The following is a 14,399-nucleotide window of genomic DNA, read 5'->3' as shown; positions in this document are numbered from 1 at the left end:
CTTAGAGGGAGATGGAGGTTTATCTCCTCTTCATTAATCAAACACCAAATCAGCCACTCATTACCTGTACTAGTGCCAGGTTGCTCTGTTTCAGCACAGGAATGACTTTTTCCAGCAGGGTGGAGGCAGCTCCTTACAAAACCTCCGGCACAAGCACTGTACAGCGCAATGGCAGCCACAGCTCACTGAGGTTTTTCCTTCCTATTTATTATTTCTTTTTTGCACTTGCAATGGATTGCGAATGACCAGATTTTGCACGATTTATGCACATCTCACAGCTCTGCTCCGTAAGCAAAGCCAGTCTGGGTTCCCGTGCAACAAGGTGGTCTTCGCTGTAAGACCAAGAGTCTGACCTCAAGCATGATAGCAAAAATTCTAGTCTAGGTTTTGAGGGAAGGGAGCACAACAAGAAGCAGAAGTATTAGCAACTGTTGTTTCACGAGTTGGAGGTTACATGAAGGGAGAGGATCTCTCCAAGTCAGACAAATAAGAGGTGTATGAGTCAGAGCAGGCTGACTCCATTTATTGCGTGAAATGCCTGTGCTCTCTTGTCCAACCTGTCCTGCTCCCAGCCCTGCTGGAACTGCATGGGATGATGCTAAGTTATTTACCGAGACTCCTCAGGTAGCCTCCAAAGCTATTAGATTTTCCCTTTTGATAACATTTCCTACAGACTATAATAAATAAACAGCAGCGATCCCAAAGGGAGAAGAGGAGCACCACACTTCTAGCGAGGTCTGACTGTACTCAAAGGAAGGAAATTCTCATTGTGACTAAGGGGCCATGCTGGGATGAAATAAAACACTCTTCAACAGTGAGGTACTGCTAAGTGAGCTAGAAGACAGTCTGACATCCAAGAATTAATTTTCTCGTGTCTAATATTTAGTCAGTCTGTCCGAAGCAGAGTAACTATGAGGGACAGACATAAATGTCAATAAGTCCATTACTATGGGAACAATATTAAGGAATACATTGCTGCGACACTCGGGAATAATACCTTGTAATGATGGAAAACAAAAGCAAGAATGAAAACTTTCACCACATACTTCATTTCTATTGATAAGGACTATTTCTATCAATACATTTTATAAATATCACTATGCATATATGTCTTTATTATCTATAAATACACACTTATTTTATGTATAAACATACATACCCTATCTCCTCAGCAGATTTCTTCTTCTCTGTCTCTGTCTGTCCTGAGGGCATAGCTCAGAATTTTTTAAAGATAAAGCCTGCATCCGACCCTGCCGCATTCCTCCTTGCTGTCCTGCACTCTTCACCCTGTTCCCTTGAGCATCCCTCCCACTGCCCGAGCAGCCCCACTGCCCCTTCACCCTCCTCACCATCCTCCTGACACCACCCCATCCTTCCCCGTGTTCCTGCCTAACACCTGCCATCAATTCCTCTTTCCAACTCGCTTGCCCAAAATCTCAGATGTTGCCTCTTTGTTCTCGCTGGCCTGGCGAGGAGTTCCCACCTGGGCTCCTGCAGCCTGCCAGCTTTGTGACTGGTTTCTGCCATTTTGAGCTCAGCAGCTTATAATTAGGACAGTTTATTCTTGAGAAACAGCATTCAAGTGTATTAACAGCTCCCGTTCATTTTCCCTGCTGACTCGAGAGCTCTGCGAGCGGGGAGGTTGTGCCTCGGTTCCCTTCTGCTTCCTTGGCCGTGTGAAAGCCCACAGGCTCTACACAAAACCAGTTCTCCCTTCACTTGTAGAATTGACCCAAAGCACGTTTATCACCTCGGAACAAAATTGCCAAGGTTTTAGCTATGCCATAATTTCATGTAAAATTTGTTTTCCATGTTTCAGGGAGCTGAGTAAATCATCAGCTTGTCTGACCTAGTTACTTCTCAAAAGACCTGTCACACATCAGTGTCCTCTGGCCTTTTACAGCCACTAAATACCTTCCACTCACCTGGGATTATCTTACCCTCGTTTGATCTTGTAAGCATGGTCCCACACGTCTGCTTATGGCAGAGTCAATCTGCTTGCTCTGCTGGTAATCCTTGCTATTCTTTTATGAAAGTTTATTCTAGATAGTCCAGATTTTACTTTGCAGGGCGTTTAGTCATATTCTGACATCATTTTTCTCAGACTTACTTTTATCCCAATAGTGCTACTACTGATAGAGCTCCCTTAATTATGTTCTCGAAAGAGCATCATTTAGCTAATTTTCCTATTACGAAAGACGGTTTAAAGCTAGCATTAGAGCTTATCGTTTACCAACCATTGAGGTTAGCTGCCTTGCAGTGGTTCCCATGGCACCTTGCTTAATTTCTCACTGGCCAACCCTCAAACTTGCCCCTAGTAAAAGCAATTTTCAAGTGAGCTGTATGCCATATCAGCTAGTGAAAAAATCATTCATGCCCAGAGTTACCCAGGTTTGCCCTAGCCTAGAAGGGAATATGTGTTTAGCTAATTTCCTTATCTAAACATTCATGCATCTCAAGAGTGCTATACATTTATTCTACTGGTACTATAACAATGATAAATCAGTGGAGTTTGCACAAATTAATGAAAATACAGCAGACAGTTCTAGAGTTTACCAGAGCTTTGATTTTTTTTTAATCAGCTCTTCAAATCCAAAGTAGAGCTCTTGGAGACATTCAGTATGAGAAGGCTGTGCTTTCCAAGCTCACTGATTTCTTTATCATTAGTCATATTGATAAATTATTTTACCTCGAGGAAATTTTAATTCTTGGATAAAGTTAATTATAAAATCCTCATTTGCCTAGTGATTATAAGAAGCCGCTATTTGGGTGTCCAATAAACAACATGATGTAAGCTAGCATAATTTTAAGAAAACTGTAAGTATTTTCATCTTTTCTAACCTATGTCTTTATATCAGTGATGCTTCTCAATATAGAAAACAATAGTCGGATTTGTGACCCTATTGGGAATCTCTCCAGATCTTCTTTTTTATAGAGCATTCATTTTTTAGTACTATACCTCATGATGTTTGATTCCTAAGATGTAAGGACTGATAATGAAGAGCTCTCTGCAATCAGATTTTTAAAAGAAATAAAGAAGATTTAAACTTTTAATTTGAACAATTTGGTTTGTTCTAAGTCATGACCAAGGGAGATATGTATTTGCTTCAGCACAGGTCCTCAAACGTATTAGGCTTTTGCAGCATCCCAGGTGTTTCCCACACTGAGGAATTCTCGGTCCCGCCTTAACATCTAATATTACTCACAGAAAGGGCTGCAGAGGGAGATGGAGCATCGCCCGGATATATCACTGCTGGGGTTAGCTCTACCACATACCCCAATAAGATTTGTAGTGATACAAGGTCAGTAAATCACCCCAAATTCCTCCTGAGCAGGGCAGCACGGTTGTGCAGACGTGCCAGGCGAGTGCCATGCTCCATCCTCCATCCCTGGGGATGGCCGTGACCCAGTGCTGGGGGTCTGGGCTGGTGGCGGAGGCGGGCACCGCTCGCTTTTTGGGATGCTGACGGAATTCCCCTTCTCCGGAGGTTAGGGCTGGAAAGGTCCTGCCTGGGAACAGCGGCTGAGCCATTTTCCCACCCTCGCCGGTTCCGTTGTTGGGCAGTGGGGTGCAGAGGAGGCAGGGTGCTGGGCATCGACCGCACGGTCCCTTCCCCTTGCTGTGACTCCAGATTATTTCTCCCAGTATAAAAGTGCCACGGGGAGAGGCTGAGAGGGAGCCGTCCGCCGTATCCGACGTCCGGAAAGTTTTCTGGACCCGGCGTGTTCCTGGTCGCTCAGAGAGATGGATCCGGACTCCTGCAGAGAGCTCCCATTCATTCAGCCTGATGTGAGGTTTATCTAAACCCCATAAAGATGGAGGAAACGCACGGTTTGCATCTAATCCTAAATACATTTAGTGAGGTAAAGCGCAGTGTAGGCGGCCGGTGTTGATGTTATCAGGCGACGGCACTGTAAAAACCCAGCAAAACATTGAAGTTACTGCATTCACGTTCTGAGGTTTTGAGCGGAGGTTTCTGAAAAGCCTAGCAAAACATGAGCTCTATTTCAGATGCCAGCTCAGCAGAATACTAATACCTGGACTAGTTATGATGTCACCTCCCTGGCAGGAGGCATTAATTTAGGCTGAAAGTATTGATTTCTTTAGTAAAGCTCTATTTATTCACTCACAAGGCCAGATTATCCCTTGCATCGTGCCATGGAAAAACCTGCAGGCAAGAGCTTCAGTAATCTCAGCCATGTAGAAGCTCTGTCGCTGACTGACAGGATTTCATTAGCACAGGACAAAATTCGAGGACCCGCACAGCTTGTTCCAATAATACCGTTACTGATTTTTGAGGAGCGCAGGGAAATGTGTTTAATATTAGATAGCAGGCACAGAGGGGATAGCAAGGTGAAATGGTCCGACTCTGCTGTTCGCGGAAAGCTTCCCAGCTCCACCAGGCTGCTAAGGGAGTTACTGGGAAGACATTGCCCGGATAGCAGACGGCAGCCTTGCTAAATCCATAACTTCAAAAAGCAGTGGTTGGGCTGAAAAAAGAGCCCTTGCGATTCCTTTTTTTCCCCCAACAGCCTCTTTCCCAGTAATGGTTGGGACCCTAAACCCTTTTCCACCACCCCAACGCTCCTGCGTGTAGCTTCTTGTCCCGATAAGAGGAAGCTCAAAGGCGAGTCGTGCCAGGGCAGGACGGCGATGGTGCCGTTCCCTGCCCGCCTGCCAAGCGGCACCGCTTCGGGCTCCTTACATCACTCTGGGAGCAACCTTCGTCAGAGCCGCTGCCAGTCGTGGGCCAGGGCTCCCTGCTGGCTCTTGTGAGAAAGAAGAGGGTGGATGCTTTCCAGGTTGCATCGTGTTGCCGTTGCATGAAGTTCCCTGCATCCTCACGTCAAAGGAAAAGCATTTCAGACTCCACAGAAACAGCTAGAGGGTGGTCAGCCCTACTGGTCAACCCAGTAAAGCCAGCAACGCGCCGATGCCTGCTGGAAACCGTTGCTACAAAACGTCTCTTTGGTGTCCCTCCCCGCGGCAGCGCAACATGGTAAGATGCAATGATGCCTCTCCTTTCCCAGGCTGGGAACGTCAGATCTAGGGAGAGGGAGTGGAAGTTTTGGCAGGAAACCTACCCAGCCTCAAGGGGAATAAGCTCCTGAGTGTGGTTGGGCTGCATGTCTCCTTGCAGCCAGCAGTGTTTTAATTACCCTGACTGTCTGCAGAGGGGCTCCGTGGGGTTGCATATTGCTCCTGTTCTCATCTGAACAAAAAAGATGAGCATCGGACGCCCACTTTGCAACTGACTGTAATGCCAATGACAAACACATGTCACTGGGGAGTGTCTGAGCATGCTCTGAAATCTTTTTCCAGCAGTAGAAAAGGGAAGGATAGGTATACCTCGTCCGACGTTGAGTCTCATGGTGGGAGAAAGACAGCACTCTCCGTAAACATGATTATGCTTCATTAACAGCCCATTGCAGGGGAATAGGTGGCACTGGGCACCTATTAGTGGTGCTTCTAAGACTGGATGTGGCAGCAGCAACAAGAGCCAGCCATAAGCTGCAACCCACCTCTGCTTCCTTTGCCTGGAAACTAAGCAACTGCAGCAGACTCTGACCAAAAAGCAAGGGTGTCCTGGCTGCAGGCAGCTTGCCGAGGAAGATCCGCGGCTGAGAGCTCTTCCCACCCTGTTTTGGCACTCAGCAGTTGTCAGTCTGACCCCCTGCAACGCACCGGCGGCAGCACTGCATTTGTGCGGTGGTTTTTTTCCCCAGCGGATACTGGCTACAGGTGAGGCAGCGTTAGCTCCTGCCACTGGCGTGAGTTTCCGTGAGCTCTGGGTGGACCCGTTCCTGTCTCTGACCTGTCCCTGGTGCGCAGGATTCGCGGCAGCAGCTGGGTGATACAACAGTAACACCTCACGTCTGTATTTTCCGATGTGTTTGGGGAAGAACTGAAGCTGAACTGCTCACCTAAGTGCCATCTGAGGAGGAATGAATACCTCATGAGTTAAATCAGATAATGCTGATTATTAATTAATACAGTTATCATCACTGGTTGGAGTATTTTAATTACCTCTATCACTCAATAATTACTTGAACCAGTAAAAACATATAACAATAGTACCATGGAAACGCTGACTATACGCAGGGGCTTCAGCAAGGAGACGATGTCAAGACTGAGAGCTCGTAGATGTCTCTGTGATTGTATTAATACTGTAGTGCATTTGCATTTGCAAATGTAGCCATTGTAGTGCACAGTGAGTTCCTGATGTGAGCTGCCCAGCAGAAACCGCTCATCTCGGATGCTTCCTTCCACCATCAGCAGAAATATCCATCAGCCAGCGCTGGCACCAGTGTTCCCCATGTCCCTTGGCCCCACTGCTCTCTCCTATTCTCATCCCTGTCTGTGCTCTGTTCCTCTTGTTGGCCACAGCATTAATCAGGATGCACAACGGTTCCCAGTTAAAACTAACTGTGCAAAAATCATTTCTAGCAGCAATGCTGGCTTCGGCTGATCGTATAACTCCACCAGCAGCAACAAATCATTGTAAGGCACTCTGCTTTTCTGTGGTTTCTTTGGATAGCGATTTATGACCTCCTTCCACACACCGCGAGTGAAAACAAGCTGTGCTTGAGAAGATCACGTTGGCTAGCTATTGCACATCACACAGTTTTGGCACCGATCCCTTTTTCTTGGCACAAATACAGCAGCACTAGGAGGCTACAGGGTGTGAGAACCTCTTCTGTGTGGTGCTGATGGTCAGCTTTCAGCGCTTGGCTTATTCATTATCTTTAATGCTGCATTCAAATTATGACGGCCATCGCCACGTAACATGCACTCTGTAACGGCACACGCACTGTCCTGCTAAGATAGAGCAGTGCCTGTAAAACACAGATCTCTTTTGCTGAGAAATATAGGCATAAAAAAGCAAAGCAAGAGCCAAAAAGATTCCTACAGATATTTTATCACTCAGAAAGGAAAATCCAGCTTTAACAAAAGTGAAATTCCATGGTCAGGAAAAAGCCCAAACGAGTTACACTATTCTCATTAATTGGATTACAAATATCACCTTTGGAATACATTTAAAAATCAATTATTCTTTTCTCTTTGTTGTGCTGTCAGTTTGTTTTTCACACTTCATTAAGCAAGGCAATGAAACAAGGCTGTTGTGCTTCTTATTCATTCTGCTTTGTGTTCAAAGTCAGTTTATCTTTCTAGTTGTTGGGCAATAGTAAACTGTTTTCTTTTCTAGCACAGATGAGATAGCTATCTGCACAAACTTTAAAAATGAGCAAATTGCCATCGTCTTCCACAGGGTCATTTCTGGTCTTCCTTCGGCTGCGGATTTTTCCATACAATTAATTAAAAGATACATTGCACCATAAAAAGAGATAGCATATAGAGAGGTCAGAAAGACAGCCTGCTTAACCCAAAAGTTGATATTGGAGAAGACATACAAACAGAGGCTGAAGGGGAGGAGGCCGAGATTTATCGTCTAAAAGGTAAGGATTAAACAATAATTTAAAAAAAAAAAGATTCTGGAGGTTGTTTTCTACGTGGAAATGGGGAGACCGTGACAGGCAGAAGAGAAAGCGTGAAGCTCGGAGTGAGAAAAGGAAGCAAAGAGACCAAAAAAGGTAAATGTGTAAATGGGGGAAAAAAGATGAGTGGTAATAAGGGAAACTGAAACAGAGATAAGTAGGAAGATAATATGCAAGGCCCCAGTGGAAAAGGTCTCTGGATGAGGACAAAGAACCACTATTTAATGCTGTTTGAGACATGAAGACTGAACAAAAGAGACAGACAGTCATCAGCATGAGAGAGGTTTTAGGAATAGGTTGAAAAAAATTATTTTAAAATTCAGAAGTTTATTAACTTCAAACTGGCTACTAGATGCAGAAATATGTGTATTTTCTGTATTTCTTGCAAGTCATAGTACTGCTTGTACAGTAAGATTTATCTTTGATTTTTTTTTGTCCTAAGATTTATTTTCCTGTACCAGTCCAGATGTTCCAAAGCTTTAATAAACAATATATTAATTGAAATTTTAGGATTTAATGGTGATTATTCCTTACCACCAAAAGGCTATTCCCCTAACTCAAAATAATTTGTACTTTTTTTTTCAGGACTGATTTTCAAGTCAGAAATGTATATAGCCATATATTTCTGTATGTACATATGTAAGTATACATATCACCATAGCGATGTCTGTGTCATTTTTGATCCTTGGTTACACACATTATTATTTACTCTCTATTATTTGTTCTGTACATTCGAGCTCAGTGCAAGTACACACCAAGAGTACACTAAGAGTAGGTGAGCCCCTCATCTAGCCAAGGCTGAGGCCAAATCAGGAGCCCACTAATGACAGCTAAAAGAGGCCAATGGATTTCGGTAGGGTCTGGACGGGTTTTCGCTCCTTTTCCTTGGCCTTCTTCCCCCACCTGTAAAGTGAGGATAACAGCAGCCAACGCTGGGGGCAATAAGTTTTAACTACGGCGAGCCGTATCGCCGTCACAGCTGGTTGTGAATCCTCTCACCAGCTGAAGGTCAACACGCGAGTCTGACGAAGAAATGCTAGGCGTTACTGTTATGGGAATGCGATGTCATTTAACGAGCAGCCTTCTGTCTGTCTCTCCTTCACCATACGTGGTTTCAGTCTTGTTCCCGCAGCGAGCCACGTCAGTATTTCCAACAGCGAAGTCTCAGCACGACTCGGGCCAAACCCCACAGAAACAGTAACGGAGCAGAAGTGCAACGTGCGCTGAAAAATTTCAGCAGGTATTGCAGCATTAAAAAGCCTTTGTATTAGTTTTGCATACCAAACTCTAACCTTTGTGTTTGCTTTACAACACAAATAGAACATTTTTGTCTCCAGCCTGTGGTTATTTGGTATGAACTAGGCCTTTTAAAGGACCCTTGACGTTGTACGCGTCCCTCCAAAACCAGCTTTTAATGTCCTAAGAATAATTACATGGGCCTGAAATTCACAACTAAAATTTGTTTTGATTTATTTACATGTAACTGTTGTCATGCAACCAGATACTGTTTTCAGTTTGACATTATGTTCCCAGCAAAAAGGTTAACAGGAATCGAAAGTAATTAGCTCTTCTAAAAAGCAGTCATTTTATGCAAAACAGAAGAGGATTTTTTTTTTTAAATTGCAAGAGATGTAAGCTAAAATAAAACTGCTTTGGAAGTTAGCACAATTTTTACTGTTGATGATACTTTCAATGGTCTTCTCTAAACGTTAGAGAAGGGAATGGGGTGATTCCATCGCCTGCGGCACATTTGGAATCTGGTGCCAAAACCAATAGGGAAATCAGCTGAGAAACGAAGATTTAACCATTGGGTGAGACAATTGCTGATAATTACACGTTCAGGATAATGAATGCTGGTAGTTTCCACCAGCCTGCAGCTGTTTTGCCTTCAGGGAGGACTTGCCAAATTCAGGGCACGCAGCAGAAGACCTCTCATGGGGAGATTGCCTCCTCTCTCACCGCACTCGGGTTGCTCTTACCCATTTGGTATTTCAGAAAATGTTCTCAAAGCACTGGTGTGCTTCAGAAGTACAGCTCTTGTTTGGAGAGATGACAGGCAGGCTGGTTAGACACCAAATCAGCTTTCGGTCATGCAGGTGAGACACCAAATCCCATTAACTGTAGGGTACCTGGACACCTTGGAGGTGTCGGAAATTTCTACCAGTTTCTTTCCTTGCTTCCAGCCCACCGGTTCACAGCTGGGCAATACATTTTCCAGCCTGTTTGCCCACATTTCGTTCATTGTGCTGATAGCTCAGGAGCGGGATTGTACGTGCTCAAGCAAACTCTATGCCAGCTGAGTGAGGCTTTCCCCACTGAGGATGGAGAACCTGCACTTTCATGTGGATGTTTGGGCCGGGGGGGTCAGCACATCATTAAGCCCTTGTTGTTTGAAATGAACTTTTATAATTGGGGAAACGATGGGTTGCCCAGTCCTGCAAGAGGAGAGTGTTGACCGTTGTTGCTCCAGACTTGTCCAACCAACCACAGTCCTGCTCGAGTGAGGGAAGTCAGTGATCCTTGGAGTTGTTTATTTTAGCTTCTGGAACTTCATATGCTATTCAAATCTGTGTAAACGTAATCCTTTCCTGATCGTCTCAGTAATGTGTACGGAAGTAGTTTCTGGGGGTTGCTTGTTTGCGTATACAAATACTTCCTAATAATCATTTTGCTCCCATTGCCTCCCCACTCCTCCTGCTCTCACCATATGGAAAATGCAGGAGGTACCATGTTGCCTAATCCTTTATTTTCCCCTTTGCCCAACAGCCTTTTCACCACCTCCACCCCAAAGCCTTATCTGGCTTATTTCACTCCTCCTTGCCTGAGAGCAGCCCACAAGTGGGTACAGAATGCGCACACACACGCAGACACAAGCACACATGTATACACGAATGTATTATTTTCACGTGGACTGGGAGGACAACATGGTTTACATCGTCTCACATCTATTGCCCTGACCTTTTCAGATAACTCATGTCAAGTTCCAGTGTTGTTTTACTTTGTCTTAGCAGCATGTTTGCAGTTGAATTTATATAGTATTTCATAGTTTGATTCTTTTCTCCCTAGTTCAACTATACCTCAGGGAAGAAATGTTGGAAAAATAAATAAATACGAAAGAAAATTATTGTGCAATATACCACTCTAATGTTAGAATTTCACTATGTTATAAATAATTTCATGTATAGATGAGGAACAGACTTTTGATTTACTACTGTCTGTCTGAATTAGTCATATATGGTAAATTTCTGTGAAGGGGTCATATTTGACCGAAGGTGTCTGTTATTGTTGGCATTAAGTGATATGCTTTCCAGAACTGCTAGACTACTCGTGGCACTGGACCAGTTTGTTATTTTGGGAGTAGATAAAGTCTTTGTTTAGCCTTCTGGCACTCAGCGTAGCTCTTAAAAATGGTTTTCTTTGTTTTACTTTAGGTTTTCTGTTGCTCTTAAATCTGCTCCATTCTATGGGGTTTTGTCACAGGAGACAAGAGGCCTGAGTATTAGGTGTACTCTTTCTTGGATGTCTTCCCAGAAGGCTTAATTTCAGGTGGGTGGGAGGGGGACACGTGCAGATAATGTACCATATTGTACGTGGAGGTTGCAGTGTCAGCACTCCTGCATTCGTCTAAGACCAGCAGCTGTCACTGTTGCTGATGTTCACTAGGTGTCAGATATGATTTTTATATTATACCATAGCACCTGGAGAAGGTAAGTCATATTTTTTTCCACGTGTAAGTGTTACCTCATTGTGTACAACTTGGAGTCAAATCCAGTAAAGGACTCGGACAGTTAAAGGAGAAACATGTTTATACCCGACTGCAAAGCTTCCTTGGTTCCCGATTTTAAGGTTCCTGGACCTGCATGTTTACGCAGACCCAGAGCTGCCCCAGCTCTTGCATGGATGTCACCTCGGGGCATGGAGGATGCCAGGACCCTAAGGGAACCTAACCAAAATGTCCCCGCCCCACAGCCATCGCCCTGCTTAGTACACAGGCAGGATTGTTCTCGCAGAAATACCATCGCCAGCTTCCCTGAAGGCAACTTGTGGTGCTATTGTGAGCGATAACCTTGCAATTAGGGCAGTCGACAAGTCTGGGAAACCCCGATTTAGTACTCTTCCCAGGCGGAGGGGACACCAGCGGTCCCGGAGGACTGTCCCCCTCGCCAGGCTCCAAGCTGCCCCGCGAGAGTGGGGCTGCCACGTGTGGGTGCAGAAGAGGGGGATTGCTGTTGGGGCGAGGGGTTATCCGTCCTGCTCTTCTTTCTGCTCAGATCTGCTTTAGTTCATCACTCGGGGACTGCTCCCTGTAAGAACACAGTTACCCAACAAACAGGGAGCCCAGGGTTTCCCTGTCAGTGGTGTTTGGCCATGGGGCAGGACAGACAGACAGCTCCTCCATCTCCTTTCCCCCATGAACTTGCTCTGCGGGACCAGGAGTGCCCCAGCCTGGGCTGGCCCATTTCCTCGGGTACCGACCAGAAAAGTGAGACTTTGCACCCTAGGAGTCCTGGGCTCTGACCAGTTACTGTCACCCATCCCTTCCAGCTGTGGTTTGAAAGAAAAGCAGCCACCCCGCTCCGTTCTCGAATGCCCTGTGTTGGGGTGTCCTGGTTTCAGCTGGGATAGAGTTAATTGTCTTCCATGGGGAAAAAAGGAAGGGATGCCCCTGAGGTGCAGCCGGGGTCCCAAGGGACTAGGCTGAAGGCTGCTTTTTCCCTCCCTCCTGGTTTCTACCTCTCTGTAGTCACTCACCGAGCACGTGAGCTGAGCAGGGCTCTGCCTGCTCGGAGTTTACCGAGGCACCTTGTGTGCACCGTGTGTACAACTTCACTGCCGAGCCGTAGGGGTCCGAGCATCCGTGCTGGTCCCAGGTCTGTTGCCTTGATCCCAGCTGAGGCTTTCACCCTGTTACCCAGCTGGGACAGACCCTCGACAGTCTGGAGCAGTTTGCTGGATTCAGGCTCCCTACTTACAGTATTTTTCTCAAAGAGGTTCCCAAGAACGTTTTTTGTTTGGTCAGGGCTGAAGTAAGCTCCCTGGTAAAAAGCACACATAAGGGCATACCTTAAGTCCCATCAGCTTGAAAGAATCTTGAGTAGGTTCCCCTTAGCAGCTTTGCAGAACAGGGCTGTGACCTCAGGACCTGATTTCGCAGCCCCCGCTCAGGCATCGGAGTGGGTGGGATGAACAGGCTGGTGTTCCACACCACGGCTCAGGTCTTGGAGCTGAGTGAGGGTTTCAGGCTTTGATTCTTCATGGGAGACATGAACACCCGTTTGGATGTAGAGCACAGAAGTGACACCGTGCCGCTTTTCTGTACCCTCCTGCCATGGCATGCTTTCTAGACAATTCAGCAGCGATGGTAGACTTAGAACATTTATGCATTTGAGACTCATAAAATATCTTGCCCTCCCCAGCCTCTTGAACTGAAGCACTTCCATATTTTCTCAAAGCACTTTTTAAAACAACAATCAATGAAAAAGTCTGCAGGAATCCAGTTTTCCAGGAGACGGCTCCTCATTCATCTTGAGTACCAAGTTACGCTGCAAAAGGCCCAACTCAGCAAACACAAACCCACAAATTTGCCTTAAGTCCCAAGGGAGCCTCGCTGAGTACAATTCTGGCTTGCGTTAGCATGTGTTTGAAGAGTCTGAACACAGAGACCTGGTGTCGGAAATATTTATGACGGTTTAACAGCATTTGTTTGGAAATGTCACTCCAGCGGCACGCGGATCCCGCTCCAGCCCTCAGGCGAGCAGCAAGTGGGTGTCGCTGGTGCCCTGTGCTGCAGGTGCTCTGATAACAAAACCTTAAAATCATTTTGAGAGGGATGAGAAAGAGCGCGAGCTCCGAATTTCTGCTGTGGATTAAAATATGTTTCGGCAAAAGGTAAATTTTTAGCCAACCTGTGCCCGCTCTGTACAATTTAGATGGCTAAATATCAGCTTGCGGTGTTGCTTAAAATGTAGGGCTGTACTAGGTAGTCCTTCACCAGTGGTTGCTTGAGGCTTCGGCATCTGGGTCTCCTGAAATCTCAGCTGAAGGAGCTGATGTGGGTAGTGCCATGGCACGGGTACCTGCAGTACCCCCAGGTCCTTGTTCTCCTGAGGCATGGGGTCCTGACTTTCCCCCCTTTTTGGGGGCCCTGAGAGGGAGGACATGCTCCACCATCCTCGGGTATCACTCCTTGATCCTGGAGTCAAGGGGCAGGCTGGCAAGCAGCGTATCGATGAGGGTTGAGGGGTCCGCATGTACCCAATTTCTGGCCAGATCCTGAAGTTCTCACACTATTATTTGCTCCGACAGGCTGATAATGTCAGAGGGTTTGTCTGTACAAAGTCCGTACAGAACGAAAGCATCGGCATTTGATGTCTCATAGTGAGGGAGGGAGCTGTAAAGCTTTACAAAAGAATACGCTTTAAAAAAGAATACGCTTTAAAAAACAATTTGAAGGGCAAAAGGGGGGTGAGGAGTTGGACAGAAAAGCAGGTCTGTTGCTCTATAGCTAGAACGGGTTTTAACACAGAAGAGCATTGCGGATACAAGAAGGCTCAGCTGCTTTTTGATTCAGTGTTTTGGCCAACTCGTTGCTTTGCTTGTTTTTGGCTGAGTGGCTGTAATGGCTTGTTTCCATGGTCATCGTTGGCTCATCAGTTTTACTCAATTCTTCAGCATTTTCAAAGGGCCCAATTAAGTCCATGTCCTTGAACTTCATCATTAGGGACAGTGCTCGTTTTGTGCACTCCAGTTGCACGCCAAATCTGGAGCAGCTGTCCCATATCTGGGGACTTGTGTGCAGCTTCCTTTTGTGGAACTGGGATTTCTCCTGTCTGTAGAAGAAAAGTTTTCTACCTGACTTGAATTTCCCCAGGCCTAGAACGGTACCCAAGAGGAAACTGGAA

The sequence above is a fragment of the Buteo buteo genome, chromosome 26, assembly GCF_964188355.1.
Source record: "Buteo buteo chromosome 26, bButBut1.hap1.1, whole genome shotgun sequence".
NCBI classification, from domain to species: Eukaryota; Metazoa; Chordata; class Aves; order Accipitriformes; family Accipitridae; genus Buteo; species Buteo buteo.
This window is presented reverse-complemented; position numbering follows the sequence as displayed.